The 11,425-nt window shown below is 56.8% G+C and overlaps 1 long non-coding RNA gene across 1 annotated transcript; it reads left to right on the forward strand.

Annotated features, from left to right (window-relative positions):
- The first annotated feature begins 2,313 nt into the window (after positions 1 to 2,313).
- LOC116270829 lies at positions 2,314 to 11,162 on the forward strand. The gene is made up of 2 exons (XR_004179124.1): positions 2,314 to 3,266; positions 3,696 to 11,162. It is a non-coding gene; the product is annotated as an uncharacterized LOC116270829 (long non-coding RNA).
- The last annotated feature ends 263 nt before the right edge of the window (positions 11,163 to 11,425 follow it).

Below are 11,425 nucleotides of genomic sequence, written 5' to 3' on the forward strand. Positions count from 1 at the left end.
GTGATGTTGTGTTGGTGTTGCCTGATGGGGTGAGGGACCTGCCAAGGTCACACAGGGCTGGATCAGAGTCCCAGGCCCTGACTGCCAGCCCAGTGCCTTTCAGCCTGTCCTTGAGCAGGGACTCCTGGGAACACACTGTGGGTGCACCAGGTGGCCCCAGTGCCCTCGTGAGCAGCTTCAGCAGAGGGTAGTGAACTCTCTACCCTGTGGATTCTTCTGGAAAGAAAAGATATGTTTTCTTGCTGCTGGTGGAACTTTAGCCACAAGGAACCTACTTTTCTGCCATATTTCTCCATACTGAAAGGGGTCTCTCAATTTGGGGCTGAATCTCAGACAGACTGAGGGGAGGGTGCCCCCCAGGCTCCTCGGGCATCCTAAGCATGTATCCTGAATTCACAGGAGGCATGGAATAAATTTAGACCAAGAGTGGAGAAGGCAGCTGTCAGAATTTTCAGCCTCCTTTCTTGGCCTGGGCAATTCTGCTCAGCCCAAACTTGCTTAGCCAAACCAAAGCCCTTTGGGGCATGGCTGTACCTCCTTAGATGTCTGAGGTGGTATCTGCTGTTGTCCTGGCACATCTTCAGGAAAGAGGTCTCATCTCCAGTTCAAGTAACTTATCCTGGAATTCCTTGCAACCATAAACACACTAACCCTGAGAGGGGATTGGATAAATGTGAATTTCTCCATCTTATCACACTCCCACAGATGTCTCAGCAATGAAGCAGCTGGAGCCAGGGAGCATCTAGACTCACTTCTTAATTGGTCTCTCACTTAATGCTAAGCCTTCAGTACTTTCTCACCTGGGTGTCCTTTCTTCATGCTATTCACATATACAAAGCCACCACAGAATCATACAATTTAGGACCAGAAGGGATCTCTAAAAAATAACCAATGTGTTTCGGGTGCTACGAGCCAGGGACTGTGTTAAATGCTCAACCAGGATGAGCTCATTTGGCTTCCATTGTGAAACTGCTGCCTTAGGGAGCTGCCCAGCCCAGCCTCTTAATATACGCCACCTCAGCGACACAGACAGGGAGAGAGCCCCCACCAGCCTGCAGGGCTCCCCTGATTTGTCCTGAACAGCCCTGGTCTTTTAAGGAGGCTTTTGAGGTTGATGTTGCCCAACATTAAGCAGAAGTGAGGAGGAAGCAAGATGGAAAAGGGGCACTCACTTGAGTGTGCTTGGACCCTCAAGCTGGCCCTGCAGACCCCACTGTGTCCTGGGAAGGCCTGGGGTGAGGTTCCGCCTCACTGTCTTTGGGGTGGTGATAGAGCCACCCATACTGCATCTCCAGCTCTTGTAAGCTCTGCCCGTGCTCTCATCCCTGCAGCCATGGGAGGTGGGGGCCACCTCTCATGCCCACAGCTGGCTCTTTGGGTCACGGTAAGAATTAAATGAGAAAACACATGTGGAGGGCTTAGCATGGGGCCCTGTGACTGGCAATCTGTGACAGGTGCAAGCTTCTCCTGAGTCCCACTTTACAGATGGGGAAACTGAAGCCAGAGAGGATAAGTGACCAAGCTGGGTTTATGACTGATCCTCTGGAGCCCTGATCCCATGCTCCTTGTGGACTTGAATGCTGGATGCCGCCCAGACCCCGAACACGTGTCCAGGGAATCAGGGCACCAGTAAGGAGGATGAAAATGAGGCTGTGCACGTGGAGACAGTGGTGTTTTCCCAGCATGCCCTATTAGGGAGGGGCTGTCAGTGCTCTCATTGTATAGATGGGAAGACCAGACCTTTTTGCCTGAGGCCACACAGGGAGGCAGGATTTGAATTCAGGTCGTCTCTCAAACAGCAGAGGATGAGGGCTTAACACTACCATCCCTACTGGTTCCTTCTCACAGGCAGAAAGGCAGGATCCCCCTGAGGCAGGCTCCCAAAGGCTGCACCGTTTCTGCTGACACCCCCAGGACACACCTGGAGGTGGCCACAGTTTCAAGGCTGTTGGTGGCTGGAGGGTGTCATGGGGAGCGTAAGGACCCCGCAGCTTCACTGCCTGGGCTGGCGTCCTGCACAGCCACTTGCCACCTGTGTGATCCCAGCCTGTGTCTGCTGCTCTGAACCCGGCTCAGAGCTGGATAACTAGAGAGGAGCACATGGCACAGCTGGGATTGAACCCAGTCAGTGTGGCTCTCAGTCCATCCCAACTTCTTGCTACCCACTGCCTCCAGGTCAAGCATGTAAGGCTCTTAGCACCACTGGGCACACAGCAGGTTCCTCACAAGCCCCACTACTGCTATGTGCCACGAACACCCCTGCTGCCCACCCTCTGCTCTGGGCTGTGTTCTGACCAGGGCCTGGCTCCCCAGGAGAGAGGAGGTATCCAGGGCAGAGGTACCAAGTCTGGGGGGTGGCCCTCTGTGAGCCTCTGGCCTGCTGGGCTCCTGGCTTGCAAATAGCCCCCTCCCCCGGAAATGCCTCCAGATTTAAACACACCCATGTGCTGAGACAAACACCAGGCCCCCTGCCCCCAGTGAGCACCAACCAGCACCAGGGATTTTGCTGTCCCGGCAGTGGGGGTGTCCCCCGTGTGTTCCCTTCAACATCCACCTCCCTCCCAGGTGGCTTTGCAAGGCCTTGTTTTTCTTGACCAAAGTCCTGAGCAGAGGGGACGAGCTCAGATGGGGTGGGGCTGCTCCCAACTAACCCATAGCCAGAGTCTGAGAGCTGGAAGTTTCCAGCAAGAAATCCAGCCCGAGCCAACTCCGTTAATCATTCTCCGTGGATTCGGGACTCGGCCTGGATAGAGTTTTCAGGCCACAGGACGGCCCGGGCCCAGCATGAGGACGGGCACAAACATTCCAATGGGGGTGCTCTGGTGACCTGCCCAGGGAAGGGGCAGGGGCAGGGGTGGGGAGAGCGAACGCCCACCCTGTGGCTGGACAGAGCCAAGGGAGGCCCTGCTGTGATGCTGGAGGAGTGCTCCCCTGGGCTTGCTCACACCTCCTTCACCATGCTCCTTCCAGAGTCAGAGGGGTGGGACGGGATAAGATGAGAAATGGGACTGGGAAACTGACCCTGAACAGCTGCAGAGACGCCCTCCTGCAGCCCACAGAGCAGGCTTCTGCGTATTCCTAAACACCCATGCGTACTTTGCGGAGTGGACTATGCCGGATTCAGACACGAGAAAGAAAAGAGAAGCATGGTAACAGGTGCATGAAATCAACAAGGAGAGGCTCAGGCCTACTGGGCACACACTGCATGTCAGGCACCATGCCCAGCGCCCAGGAGCCACCTGTCTAATGCTCCCGCCATGCGAGCAGTAAGGACTGTCACTGTATCCACTTCTCAGGGGGAACACTGAGGCTCCATCAGGTTAGACCTTTGCCCAGGCCCCATGGTAAGAAATGGCAGAGCAGGCTGGACCTACTTCTGAGCCAGGTGTGGAGCGGGCCTGGGTGGAGAGGGGCGAGGTCCACATGTCCCCTCAGAGACCCCGGTCCAACAGCCAGTTCCCCATGATGTGGTGTAGGGGTGGCTGTAAACTCTTAGATCCTGGGATCACAGACCCCAAGGCCAGGACCCAGACCTACCGCCACCAGCTGGAGTGAAGGGGACGTCACTGGCAGGGACCTGGGGCAGTGGGTGCAGTGTGGCCCCATGAGGGCCCAGCGGGGACCAAGCCAGGTGGGCAGCTACACCCACTGACTCCTCTGCTTCTCCCTCTGTTTTGTTCTGTCCTCTCTCACAGGGACACCCACAGCCTCTGTCGCTCCAGGCCCACGTCTGCCCAACACACCTGCCTCCAACTGAGCAGCTCTTCGTGGGGCCGGGGCGGTTCTCCTAGGAGAGCAGCCTACACTACAGGCCCATGAGCAAAGGTTGCCCAGAACACGGCACCTGAAAGAGGTCTGGGGGCCTGAGGGCACGAGTGTGTGAAGAAGCGGGAAGGGAGCTCCATGAGAGGGAATAGCATTATGGCGGGGCTCAGAGACAAGGGCCAGGCCAGGTGCGCCTGGAACTGGCTGCACGGGTGCGTATGGTGTGCTGAGTTCTGGCTGGGGAGCAGGAGGAGGAGGAGGAGGAGCAGAGGGCTGGGTCTGGCGAACTGAAGGCTGAGTTCAGAAGTTCAGTGTTTTGATCCTGGGGGCGACAGGGAGCCACTGAAGGTTAGGGCCAGGGAGTAACAGGACTGGAGTTGTAGCTCCCAGGATCCCCTGAATGCTGAGAGAATGGACGGAGGGGCCAGAGGCACATGGGAGGCCAGTGGAGAGATCCTTCCACAGCCAAGAGAGATGTGGTGGCTTGGCTGGAGGTGGTTTTGGAATTGGGGAGAATGGGTGAGTGGAGGATTCTACAAGTGGGTTTTGATGGGACCCTCCCCAAGGAGGCTTCACCAGAAGCAGAGAAGATCTTCCTGAGTCCCAAGGGAAGATGTGGGGACCCTACCCTGCTGCTGGGGCGCCGGGAGGGGCCTGTTGCGTTTCTCATTGCTCTGAGGGCTCCTGCCCCCTCTTTGGGGAGACAGGCTCTTCCTGTTTCACCAAGGAGCAGCTGGAAGCCCTCAGAGCAATGAGAAGGGCAAGGAGGACACGGGAGCTGTGGTGGGCCTTGTCACCCCCTACCAGGGGAGGACAAGCTGGTGGGGAAGGAGTGGGCCAGCCGGGAGGCCCTTCTGGATGTGCGGGCTGGGATTGAGGTTCGGGGTTTGGGTGGAGGCAGAAAGGCGGTTCTGCCTGGACGTTGACAGTCAGCAGAGGAGGTGGGAGGGAGCTTGTCACTTCCAGACCCATCCTGCAGCCCCTCATCTCAGGAAGAAAGTCTCTGGATGGTCTATGACACCTCCAGCCCTGGCCTTAGATATCCCCTGTCCGAAACTGGAATCAGCCAGAAAATCAATGCTTAATCTGGTGACTTCAAGAGGAACATCGGCCACCACCTCGGAACCTGGACCCAGACCTGCGTTTTCGTAAATACCCCGGCTTGGAGTGAAGTCCTTGTTCAAAGTCCCCCACTGGTTAGTGGGATTCAAACCCCAGCTGAGGTCCAGAGATCGTGCACTTGGTTCTGCGTGGGGGTGCGTGGCAGCCAAGGAAGTGGGTTCAGAGGCCATGGGGCTTACCAGGCACCTTGATCTTTCTGGACCCAACTGTGGCCCCCAGGGAATCTGAGATGCATCCTGGCTGCCATGGCCCCGGTCCAGGAATCACAGTGGGCTGGGGTGATGGGACCAGCCTGGCTGGGCACAGGGGCCAGAGAAAGGAAGGGAAGAGATGGCATCCAGGGGCCTCCAGCTAAGGGCACAAAGGGAAGAGGACACCGGGCCTTGGGGAGCTCATGGTGCTGTGGGAGAACAAGCGGAATGAGGGTCCCCATGACAAAAGCAGAAACCCAGGCTGGGAGGGTCGCCTGCAGGCAGGTGGCAGAGCAGGGATGCGAAGCAGGGGGAGCCTCTGCTGCAGCCGCCACCTCTCTGGGTGGGAATGTGCTTCACTCGGGGCTTGCTCTCTGTGTGAGGCTGACTTTCTCTTGTCCAACAAACACTTGCTGTGTGTCAGGCCTGTCCAAGCGCAACGAGTGTCCACTCCCTAAAACTCCCACAATAACCCTGAGGTCAGTGCTGATGGGAAACCAGGCACACGGTGGGTGGGCACTTGCCCGGAGCCAGGCAGCCTGGGAGAGGGCTCAGCTACCCAGACAGCTCCAGGGCAGAGCGCATGCCCCGGAACAAGGAGGACCAGGAGGCCTCGATTTACCCTTCAGCCCGGGTCCCACAAAGGGCCAAGGTCAGGAACTGCCCCTTCTCTGTCCTTAATCTCACGCTAGGACCTGGGCCAAGTAAGAGGTGAGTCCTCAAGGCTGCCAGCCACAGCCTGTGTCGGAGCCTCCTGGGGAGGGGCTGCTGAACCCCTGGTCACACCCGACTTCCCCGCACAGTGCCTGGGGCGGGGGCCTTGGAGCTGCGATTTGCATCCAGTCCCTTGGCGGATGTCAGCTACCACTCACGCTGGGGTCTGAGTACAGGCCTGGCCCCCGAAATGGTGCTGCTCATTTGAGAAGACACAAGCGTCTCAAGCAGAGCATAAGGGGCCCATAAGATGTGGGACAGAGTTTACAGGACACAGAGAGAAACTCCGCCTCAGAGAAAGGCCCGGGAGGGCCACAGGGTGGAGGAGGAGGGCAAAGGGCCAAGTGAAGAGGCAGGACGTCCAGGCGGAAGGCACTGCCCAAACAGAGGCCCGGAAGCTGGAGAGGGTGTTCCTGGCTGCAGTAATTAGACCCCAGGAGCGAATGAGGAAGAAGATATAAGAGAAGGAAGGTGGGTGGGGCGGGCCGGACCCTGAAAGGCCCCGAGGGACAGGTTAATCGGCCAGGTTTCCAGACGCACTGGGCATCAGGGTCACCTGCGGGAGTTCATTCCCTCACTCATTCAAGAGGTGCATACTGAGTGCTACTGTGGGCCAGACATAGTTCTCAGCCCTGGGGGGCCCGGGGGGAGCTGATGGATGAGACCTCTACCCTGGTGGAGACAGAAGCATCATCAGAGGACAGAGACTGTAATTAAAGAAACAGCATATAAAATAACGGCAGATCCCTCCGGGTGCTCAGAGGCAAGTAGACCAGGACACAGTAGAGAGCGCCTGAGCTGGGAAAGGGGCCATTTGAAACGAGTCCCCGAGATGAGCCAGAGGAGAAATCTGGAAGTGGGTGGGAAGCCCCCAGAACAGATGGACGCTGGCAGCCCCTGTAGGGACTGGACACAAAGCCGCTGAAGGATGCATCGAGGCCATCACCTCTGCGCAGATGGTCATGCGCAGGGCATCACCTGTGCTCTGCAGATGAATGGCCTGACTTGGGATTTGAGGGTCTGCAGAGATGGGATGGGTGTAGGGGGTCTCAGAATCAGAAACTCTGACCCTGGGTGAGACCTCGGGGACCAGCCCCTGGCCCAGGGGTCCTCAACCAAATTGAGGCAGAGGGCTGCATCCACGCCCCCGCGCCCTCCTGCCCTGGAATTCAAGTGCGGGCTTTGTTTGCAAAAGCAGATCAGGGGCGCCACCTGGTGGCTAGAGCTGAGACCGTGGCCGCTTCAGCCCAGGCCGGGGTCCAGGGTGGCCAGGGCTCAGGAGGCCGGTCCCCTTAGGTCACTTCTGATTTTGTAGATGTTTGTGGTTACACAATTAATATGTGTACCTTGCAGATACAGTAGAAAACCCAGATAAAGCTGAAAGAAAGCAACGACCTGGAATTTCGCACCCAGAACAAACCCTTCTTCACGTGTGCACAGATTTCTTTCTAGGCTTTTCTTTATCCATCCAGGCATTTTCATACAAAAAGTGAATCATACCCCACGGAGAGTCTGTAACCTGCCAAGCTGTTTCCCACTCACCGCTAGATCGTGGCTCTCTTTCATGCCAATAAATCTGCTTTTACAACATCATTCCTGTAGCTGTGCACGCCCTTTGGGTGTGGCCAGAAAGTGATTGAGGCTGACTGAGCCCCTGTAGGTTGGATTTCTTTGGAGCAAAGTGAGTTTTCTGGAGTTTTTTCACTTTGTTTTTGACTCCCTTGGGGAAGATAGGAACTTTAAAGCCCTCATTTCTCTGGTGCAAAACGGGTTTTGACAAATCCACATTTAGGGGTAAACTTCATGGTGTCAGGGTCCAACCCCTGCCGCCTCCCTGTGTCTGAAGCTGGGAGCACACAGGCACTTGCCACTCACGCTGTGAACTGCCCTGGGCCCCTCTGGTAGCCTGAGGGTTTACACCACCTGAAGTGGACGCACAGGCAGATCATACGCCTCACAGGGCTGTTCTGTGTTCAACAGGTGGTCTTCGTAAAGCACTCCACGCAGCGCTCAGCCTGTGGTCAGCCCTTGGTAACTGTCAGCTTTGTTACCATTCAAGGGACCACAGGGTGTGGGACAAGAGCACTGTGGCCCCCTAGGCCTGTGTTCTCATCACTGGCTGTGGGATGGGGGCCTGTTCTCGTCACCTGCTGAAGGGCTGGAATGCCTCCTTGGGGGTCATGGTGGGGCCTGACTTAGTGGGTACTGAGTTAGATCACCCTTTGCTATTCATGAGGCTGAGGCTGTGGCTGTGCCAAGAACCGCAGGCGCTGTGACAACATGTGGAAATGGAGGCACAGGAGGACTAGGTACTTGCCCAAGATCACACAACTAGAAACTGGTTGGGCAAAACCTTGGGTCTGGAGTGGACCAAGTTTGTGTCTTTGGCCCTACGCTGTTGTGTAGACCTGGGAGGCATCCACCCGCATGGTGAGCCAGAGGGGCCTGTGGGCCGACTGTGAGCTCAAATGGGCTCTCTCTTCAGGTCCTGCAAATGAGGCGCCACCCCACCTCCCTACGTCCCAGACAGGAGGGTTGATGATGTGGGTTTTCTTCCACACTTGGAGGTTGTCTGTACTCATTTTGTGCTCTGGGTTTAATCCTAGAGGGCCATTCACTGGCTGTGTGACCTTGGGCAAGTAGCTTAACCTCTCTGTGCCTCCGTTTTTCTCCATGTGAAACGGGGTAAAGATTCCTTTCTTCGTGGAGTTGGTGGAGGGATGGAGTGAGTGAGTGCCTGTGGGAGTCCAGAGAGCATCAGCTCCTGCAGGGGTCCAGACTTCGATGCCACAGGAGGGCTCGCAGGCAGGGTCCTTGGGAGTCATGCAGGAGCTGGACTGGGGACTTGAGCGGGTACCCAGGTTGCAGGGGTGCTCCCCACGATAGAAGAAAATCAGCCTCTGAAGGGTGCTGGGTTTGTGCTCCTTCCCCCAAATTTGGGGCACTGGCATCAGCTGGAAAGGAGGCCCCCCCCCGGGGGAGGGCAGAGCAGGAACTTCACCTGGGGTCTGTGGACGGGCTGCAGACCTTGTGCACCACCCCGGAACCGTCGGGGAAACGCGTGTGTCTGGCTGCTTTGTGGGGAAGGAACAGGAGGGGTCACACCGGATCCCCTACCCCGCCTGACTCCACCTCAGGCCTTGGAAGTTTCCGAGCCCAGCCTGGTGAGTGGCGGCCGGCGGCGTGCGGCCAGCAGGGGGCGCTCGGGCCAAGGCTGTGAAAGTGCCGAGCGCCTGCGAGGCCGGCTCCGCGCTCCTCCCCTCCAGGCCGCCCCTGCGCCGAGACCTGCGGAGGGCGCGGGCCGGGGCTGGCTCGGCCTTAAGTCTCCGGGAGCCCGAATGGGGCCGCTGGGGCCACAGCTGGGGCAGCAGCCCACCAGTGCCCAGCTGGAAGCCGCCCCAGACATCTCAGCCCGGGGCGGGTGTCACAGAGTGAGTTTTGACAATTTCCTGGCCTAACCCCACCTGTACAGACGGCTGTCAATCAATCCCTGGGAGGGCCTAGGCTTCAGCCCCCAGGTCTGGGAACCACTGGGCAAGGACTCCCTTCATCCTTAGCATGAGCTCCGACCAGGCAGGGTCTGTCCCTATTTCTGCCCATTTTACAGAGTAGGAAACTGAGGCTCGGAGGTGGCGGGACTTGGCTGAGATTACAGTCAGATTACACACACAAGGGGCTGCGATGCCAAGCCCCATTATTTTTTTTCCCATTTATTCTTTTATATTCGTGATATTAACAGCAGCAGCAGCAGCGGCGCCTGTGACGGTACCTTCTCAGTCTGGGCCCTGCTGGCACTCAGAGCTGGATGTCTGTGTGAGGGGCATGGGGTGCGCTGCTCATTGAAGGGCATGGGGTACCCTGCACATTGAAGCACGCTCAGCAGTGCGGGCTGCGTGAGGCTTCCGAGGACGATGCCCGTGTTCTAATCCCAGAACCTGGAACATGTTACCTTACATGGAGAAACAGACTTTGCAGGGGTGATTAAGTTAAAGATCGTGAGGTGGGGGTTCATCCTGCATTATCAGGGTGGCCTTGATGTCATCACAGGGGTCCATCTAAGAGGAAGGAGGAGGTGAGAGGGAAAGGCGGAGGTTCAGAGCCGGTAAGCCGGTGCTGGGGGCGGAGAGGAGTCACAAAAATAGGGCGGGTCCAAGATTTACCACCAGGATCTCCCAGCCACGCAGTTCACCCCCCACGACCCCGACCTGCAGGCACAACTGGGAGGGCCAGGCCTGTCCCGAGCTCTGCAGCCAGGGGCGTCACACCCCCTCCCCCCCTGCCACCACCCCCGGCCCCCCAACTGACACTCCCGCCTTCAGGGCTTTGCTGGCATTGGCCCTGCTGGGCTGCTTCTCCAGCAGCTGGTGGCACTCAGCTGATTGTGGCAAAGGTCACTGTGCCCCGGGGTGGGCATGGGGGAGCAGGTGAACGAGACATAGTGGGGGAGCTGACCAGCCAGGGGCTGGGCGGTGACAGCCAGGCCGCAGTGATATGTCCTAGGCAGCTTTTTCAGTAACATGTTTAAGAGCACTGGCTTGCAAGCCTGCCTGATGGCTAGGTTTGAATCCTATCTCTGTCCTGGGGCAGTAGTTTAACCTCCCTGAGTGGGCTGCCTGCGAATCATGCAGGGGTGGCTGCATCGTGCTGCGTGTCCACAGCTGTCCAAGGAACCCCTGTTTCACAGGAGCTCTTGCAGAAGGAGGGATTTCGTGGAATGCAAAATCCTGGTCGTGCTGGCCCCTCCCCAGCTGAGGCGGTGTGGCTGCCTGTGGGTCGGTGCCAGTCTGCTTTCATCCACGGGAGCTAGCACCCTGGCGGATGGGAGTGTTAACTCCTCCATGATGGGCTGACCACCAGGACTGGGAAAATCTGGTTTTCAATCTGAAATTTTGAACGTGGGTCTCACTTGTCAGCCATGTGGCTTTGGGCAAGCCTCCCTTGGTCCCAGTCTCATCATGTACTTAAGAGTAGGATTAAAGAATGCTTAGAAAATGCCCTCATCACAGAAGGTCCCCACCATTCTAAGCACCCCTAAATTCAGGGGTGAGTCTGGATTGGCTACAGCTAATGACTCTCATCCCCATGCCCAATTGGAGGTGGTAAATACTGGGGCGGTTTAGAAATTGCTTTTGTCCCCTGTGGGAATGTGAGGTCTGGAACCACTGCAGCCACTTTGTCGCCAGCAGGGAGGAACTCTTAGTGGCTGGAAAGTCTCGGTGTGGAGCCTGAAAAAGCTGAGTCTGTGGGAAGCCATGCAGAGAGACGGCGGGATGGTGGGTCCTGAACCACATTGTCTGAGCTTCTGGATGAGGCCTTACCTGAACTCTGATAGTTTGCAAGAGTCAATAAACACACTAAAAAAAAAAAAAACAACACTCTTCTTGGTTTTGATTCAAAAGTACCAATAGATCTGCAATATCCCACCTACAATATTTAACAGATGCCTAAACATACAGTCATCCCCTGGTATCCCCAGGGGATTGGCTCCAGGACTCCCTGTGGATACAAAATCCATGGATGCTCAAGTGCCTGATATGAGATGATATAGTATTTGCATGTAACCTATGCACATCCTCCTGTATACTTTAAATCATCTCTAGATTACTTATAATACCTAAAACAATGTACCTGCT

Source organism: Papio anubis, chromosome 16 (genome assembly GCF_008728515.1).
Source record: "Papio anubis isolate 15944 chromosome 16, Panubis1.0, whole genome shotgun sequence".
NCBI classification, from domain to species: Eukaryota; Metazoa; Chordata; class Mammalia; order Primates; family Cercopithecidae; genus Papio; species Papio anubis.